We start from the raw sequence: 6,848 nt of genomic DNA, 5'->3' as shown, positions 1-6,848 counted from the left end.
GGTTGACGATTTTCCAAAGTTTTATTGAAAATAACTGTTTTAAAAAGAGCATTCCAAAATATCAACCAAATTTTGGCGCCGTTGCCGGGGAACGGCGAATTAATTACTTTATTTCTTAGAGTTTAATTTATTATTATTTTGTTTTAGTTAGTTAATTAGTTGTTTTCTTTTTAGTTAGTAGGATTAGTAAGTGAATATAGGATTAACATAGTTAGTAAATATAGGATTCACATATTGTTCTTTTTAGGATTCACTTAATTATCATTCTGCAAGGAGCGATTAGACAGGTGGGTTTTAGAAAAACATAGTTTGTGATTTCCTGTATTTATTTGTTTTAGCATTTTAGAATAGTTTACTTTGTTATTTAATTATTTAGTATAGAATTCTGACATAGCTATATAGCATATTTGTTTGTTTTTAGTTACTGTTATTTGCTTATTTACATTTTAGTATCTGTGCTAGTTTAATTTTTTTTAGTTAGGTCGTTTGCTTACATCTGGTCTTAGTACCAGTGTATGCAGGGTCGACGAGGTCTAGGAACCCCATTACACCCATTTGTTGACAACCCAGAGAGAATTTTACATTCTCATCGAAGTTCGGCAACAATGGCTGACATGGATCCTCCACCTCCACCCCCAGTTCTTTCACGCCCTCTGCGGGAATACTTCATTCCCACAGACTATGTTCAGGCATCCTGCATTCGGAGACCCGATGTAGGAGCGCCACATTATGAGATTAAGGCCAGCATTATTCAAATGCTTCCATCCTTTTATGGCCTTAGTCATGAGGATCCCTACCGACACTTAGATGAATTCCTCAAAATCTGTTCTACTGTTAAGATACAGAATTTCGATGATGATGCGTTGAGGTTGACTCTATTCCCTTTTTCATTGAAGGACAAAGCCAAGTATTGGCTAAAGTCCTTAGATTCTGTAGAAATAGAGTCCTGGGATCAGTTGCAACAGGAGTTTCTTCGGAAATACTTTCCCATTGGTCGCACGAACCAATATCGTAGAGCCATCACTAGCTTTTCAGAGCTAGATGGTGAGCGCTTTCATGAGACCTGGGAGAGAATGAAGGATCTCCTCAGGAAATGCCCCCATCATCAGGTGCCGAAATGGCAACTGGTGCAGAGTTTCTATGATGGATTGTCTGACAAGAATCGTCAGATGATCGACTCTTCATGCGGTGGGACATTCATGCTGAAGAGCGAGGACGAAGCATGGAGGCTATTTGATACATTGGCCGAGAATTCACTCCACCATGCTTCGAGCTCTCATTCTGATAGAGTCACACCCAGCATTCAGAAGAAAGCTGGCGTTCTTGAGATTGGTCCATCTACTGCACTACAGTGTAAAGTAGACATGATTGCTCAGAAGCTGGACCAGCTTCTCTCAGGACCATCCACTACACAGCAGGTGTGTACTCTTTGTGCCAGTCCGGCACACGAGATCACTGAGTGCCCTTCAGTAGCTCAGTACCCTGAATTTGTTCAAGAACAAGTTCAGGCAGCTCAGGGTTACGTCAGACCGCCAAATAACCCATTTTCATCGACATATAATCCGGGTTGGCGTAACCATCCCAATTTTTCATGGAAGAATCCACAGTCTTCTATACAGATGCCTTCTTCCTCTCAGCCAGTTCGGCAGCCATCTTTTACTCAGCCATTTCAAAGACCGAACTATGCTCAGTCTTCTTCTTCTTCAGTTCCTTCCCCAATTCAGCAGGAGTCTGCCCCGCAGACATCTTTTGAGGAGAGACTTCTCCAGGCATTCCAAGAGGTGAAAACCTCTAATCAGAACGCCTTCGAGAAGTGTAGCCAGATTTTGAGCTCACATACGCAGTCCATTGCGAAGTTAGAGTCGCAAATGGGACAGTTAGCTGAGGCTATTAGTAGGAGACCCGAGGGTACATTGCCGAGTCAGGCTGTCATGAACCCGAAGGGTAAGGACCAGATGACTGGAGGCCTATTTCATACTGAGACACAGCAGCAGGCTAAATCAGTTATGGCCTTGAGGAGTGGACGTGAGTATCACGTTGAGAGTAGAGAGAAGATAGAGGAGCCAGAGACCATGGTTTCACCTACGTCGGCTCAATCATCATCCCCATCCCCATCATCACCTTCATCATCTTTATCCTCAAAGAAGAAGAAGGATAGGAGTGAGCCTTCTCGCAAAGAGGAGGAGCCAGCAGAGTATATCCCCCCACCACCCTATCCCAAAGCATTAGAGTCTCCTGGTTATAGAGGGAAGCAAGGTGCGAAGATCCAGGACATGCTTGATATCTTCAAGCATGTACAGATCAACCTACCTTTGCTCGATGCTATTCAGCAGGTGCCGGCTTATGCCAAATTTCTGAAGGAGCTATGTACGCAAAAGAGGAAATCCAGAGAGCGAGTTCCTAACAGGGTCCATCTGACTGAGCAGGTGAGTTCAGTACTTCAGCATCAGACACCACCCAAGCTCAAGGACCCTGGAGCACCTATCATTGCTTGTACTATAGGGAACATCCGGATAGAACGCGCATTGCTCGATCTTGGAGCAAGCGTGAACATTCTGCCCGGATATTTCTTTGATTCTTTCGGGTTAGGGGAGATGAGATCGACTCCGATTACACTTCAACTGGCAGATCGTTCCGTCAAGGTACCGAGAGGTGTCTTGGAGGACGTGCTAGTTAAAGTGGATGACTTTTATTTTCCAGTCGATTTCATTATCCTTGATATGGAAGGAGTAGACAGCCAGCACCAGACTCCGATTATTTTAGGCAGACCATTCTTGGCGACTGCCAATGCGTGCATCAATTGTAGAACTGGAGCCATGGATCTCTCATTTGGCAATAGGAAGGTAAAACTGAATATTTTCAATGCCGCGATGGGACCAGCAGGAGACATGGACTGCTTTCATGTAGACATTGCACAGGAGTTAGTGGAGGAGCAGCCCGAGTTGTACATTACTGAGGATTCTTTAGATTTGTACCATATAGAGAAGAATAGTGGTTTAGATAGTGTAGATGTGTCTAGAGTGTCGTCGGAGAGACCACCTTGGGGAGCAGTCAGGGAACCCCTTCCACCACTTGCGGAGACCCCCGCCAAATCGTCGATCGAGTCGCCTCCGAAACTTGAGTTGAAACCCTTACCGGATTCACTCAAGTATGCATATCTCGGAGATGATGAGACTCTGCCTGTGATCATCTCGTCCTTGCTCACTGAAGAGCAGGAACAGAGATTGCTGACTATTCTTCGGGAGCACAAGGCAGCGATTGGATGGGGAGTTGCTGATCTAAAGGGGATTGATCCTTCATTCTGCATGCATAGGATCCATTGTAATGAGGAAATCAAGCCATTTAGAGATATGCAGAGAAGGCTAAATCCCAACATGAAGGAAGTGGTGAAGAAAGAAGTGGTGAAGTGGTTGGATGCCGGAATCATTTATCCTATTTCTGATAGTCAGTGGGTCAGTCCGATTCAAGTTGTGCCGAAGAAGTCAGGACTCACTGTGGTTGAGAATGAGAAGGGTGAGAGAATTCCGATGAGGACCACTACAGGATGGCGAGTCTGCATCGATTATAGGAAGTTGAATGTGGCAACTAGGAAAGATCATTTCCCATTGCCATTTATTGATCAGATCTTAGAGCGACTCGCAGGACAGAGCTACTACTGCTTTCTAGACGGATATTCAAGATACAATCAGGTAGCTGTCCATCCTGACGACCAAGAGAAGACCACGTTTACATGTCCTTATGGCACCTTCGCATTTAGACGTATGCCTTTTGGGCTCTGTAATGCCCCGGCTACTTTTCAGAGGTGCATGCTTGCTATCTTCTCGGACATGATTGATGATGTGATGGAAGTTTTTATGGATGACTTTTCAGTGTATGGCTCTTCTTTTGAAGATTGCCTCCATAAACTTGCTCGAGTACTGAGTAGGTGTGTGGAGACCAATCTCGTCCTGAGTTGGGAAAAGAGCCATTTTATGGTCCAGGAGGGGATTGTGTTAGGACACATTGTGTCCAAGCATGGTATTGAGGTTGACAGAGCAAAGGTGGAATCCATTTCTCGCTTGACTCCACCCACCTCTGTGAGGCAGATTCGATCATTTTTAGGGCATGCGGGATTTTACAGGCGGTTCATAAAAGATTTCAGCAAAATCTCTCGACCGCTTTGCACGTTATTGGAGAAAGACCAGCCCTTTGTTTTCGGTGAGGATTGTATGAAGGCCTTTGAGATTCTCAAAGAGGCCTTGATTACTGCACCTATTTTGAGACCTCCAGATTGGACTCTCCCATTTGAGATTATGTGCGATGCTTCTGATTATGCTATGGGGGCCATTCTAGGACAACGCATTGATAGGAAGCCCTATGTGATCTACTATGCGAGTAGAACTCTGTCTGATGCACAGATGAATTATACTACGACAGAGAAGGAACTACTTGCGGTAGTTTTCGCATTGGATAAATTTAGGTCCTATTTACTCGGTTCGAAGGTGGTTGTCTATTCTGATCATTCTGCATTGAAATATTTGTTGAATAAGAAAGACACCAAACCGAGATTGATTCGTTGGGTCCTACTACTACAGGAGTTTGATCTCGAGATTCGAGATAAGAAAGGAAGCGAGAATGTAGTAGCAGACCATCTTTCCAGACTGATCGTGGAGACCACGCAGGATCAGAGACCGATCAGTGATTCTTTCCCCGACGAGCAGATCATGTCAGTCAGTACATCGCAGTTACCCTGGTTTGCAGATATTGTGAACTATCTGGTTTCGAGGCAGATACCTGAGCATTGGAACAAGAATGAGCGTGAGAGGTTCCTATCCCAGGTGAGGCACTATTATTGGGATGAACCGGAGTTGTTCAAATACTGTGCAGATCAGATCATTAGGAGATGCGTTCCGGAGGAGGAATACCAATCCATTTTGAATTTTTTCCATTCGTTAGCCTGTGGAGGGCATTTTAGTAGTAGGAAGACGGCTGCAAAGGTTTTGCAGTCAGGATTTTATTGGCCCACACTCCACAGGGACGCTCATGAGTTCTGTAGGCGATGCCTGCGATGTCAGCAGATTGGAAACATGTCCAAGAGGGACATGATGCCCTTGCTACCGATTTTGATAGTCGAAATTTTTGATGTTTGGGGCATTGATTTCATGGGACCATTTCCGCCCTCATTCAGAAATTTATATATTCTGGTGGCGGTTGATTATGTGTCCAAGTGGGTCGAGGCTGTGGCCACCAAGACCAATGATCACAGAGTAGTGCTTAAGTTCATTAAGCACAACATTTTCAGTCGTTTTGGAGTGCCACGTGCGATGATTAGCGATGGTGGCAAGCATTTTAGGAATGTTCAAATAGCTTCTCTGCTGAGAAGATATTCTGTCAATCATAGATTCACCACTCCATATCATCCGCAGACTAGTGGACAGGTTGAAGTGTCCAATAGGGAGATTAAGCGAATTTTAGAAAAGACAGTTCGTCCGGATCGCAAGGATTGGTCCCAGCGCTTAGATGATGCACTTTGGGCATATAGAACTGCATTCAAGACTCCCATTGGCATGTCTCCGTATCGCCTTGTATTCGGGAAAGCATGCCATCTTCCTGTCGAGCTAGAGCATAGAGCGTACTGGGCTATAAAGAGATTGAATTTTGACCTCACCCAGGCTGGCAAAGAGAGAGCACTGCAGCTCTCAGAATTAGAGGAACTCAGGAATGATGCATATGAGAATGCCAAATTATACAAGGCTCGCACAAAAGCATTTCATGATAAGCATATTGTCAGAAAAGTGTTTGAGCCAGATCAGAAAGTGTGGCTATACAATTCTCGTTTACATTTATTCCCAGGGAAGTTAAGATCGAGATGGACAGGTCCATACATTGTAAAAGAAGTATTTCCCCATGGAGCAGTGACATTATTCGATCCTATGACCCAAGGTACATTCAAAGTAAATGGGCAAAGACTGAAGCCATTCATTTCAGATGCCTTACAGGATGGTGAGTGTGAGATAGTGCATCTCACGAAGTCATGAAGATTCGACCAGAGGGATGTATGATATGTACATTATTTATTTTTCATTTCAGAGTTTTTTTTATTTAGTATTTCATTTCACATGTGCTAATTTGTGTTTTGATGTATGCAGGATGAACTTAACAATTAGTGTATCAATTACCAGGTACAGAGAAGAGTTTTCAAAGAATTCAAGAATCAGAGGAAAATCAACTTCAAAAGCTCAGAGCAAATCAGGTTGTATCTATCCTTTCTCCCATATTTTTGTTAGTGTCTTTTAGTGTGCATTTGCATTACATTTTTATTCATTTTATATGCCACTAGAGACAGTGTCATTCAAGCATGGGGGGGTGGTTTAGATGCATGCACACAAAAATACACAAAAAAAATTTTTTTTGTATGACTGGTAATCAAAGTAGGCATTTAAGAACAAAGTGTAGCATATATGATTGTTTTTGGCATAATCTAACAGTTTAAAAATTTTTAAGCCCCATAAATTTTTTTTTCTGAACTAAATCAAATATAGTAGTTGTTTATGAGATAATTCAAAGAAAAGATAGTATTTGATTGTTAGAAAATGTTGAATCACTTTTGTATAAGTATGCACAGTATGTTTTGAGGAAGAAATAAGCAATGGAAAGATGTGTTTGAAAAATGAGTTTAAAAGAATAGAGCTACGTTTAGTTGTTGATGTATTCGTGAATCCTAGTAGTGGAACTCAGACACGAGATGAAGTGTTTGAGTGTCTTAACGAAAAGGATAACGAAGGAGATCATCTTCTTGTCTAAGTCTATATTTGTGGCCTTTGCAGTTCGAGTAAGTAGAATCTGAAGGGTGTTTTACACCTGGTGCC

At 42.9% G+C, this 6,848-nt stretch overlaps 1 non-coding gene across 1 annotated transcript; it reads right to left on the bottom strand.

Annotated features, from left to right (window-relative positions):
- Positions 1-1,008: 1,008 nt before the first annotated feature.
- On the bottom strand, positions 1,009-1,111 carry LOC149821000 (small nucleolar RNA R71). Its single transcript, XR_016426930.1, has one exon. It is a non-coding gene; the product is annotated as a small nucleolar RNA R71 (small nucleolar RNA).
- Positions 1,112-6,848: the final 5,737 nt, after the last annotated feature.

The sequence above is a fragment of the Nuphar pumila genome, chromosome 12 (assembly GCF_984573655.1).
Source record: "Nuphar pumila chromosome 12, dmNupPumi1.hap1.1, whole genome shotgun sequence".
In the NCBI taxonomy this organism is placed as follows: Eukaryota; Viridiplantae; Streptophyta; class Magnoliopsida; order Nymphaeales; family Nymphaeaceae; genus Nuphar; species Nuphar pumila.
Note: the sequence above shows the minus strand (reverse complement) of the source record. Positions and strands in the feature narration are given on the sequence as shown.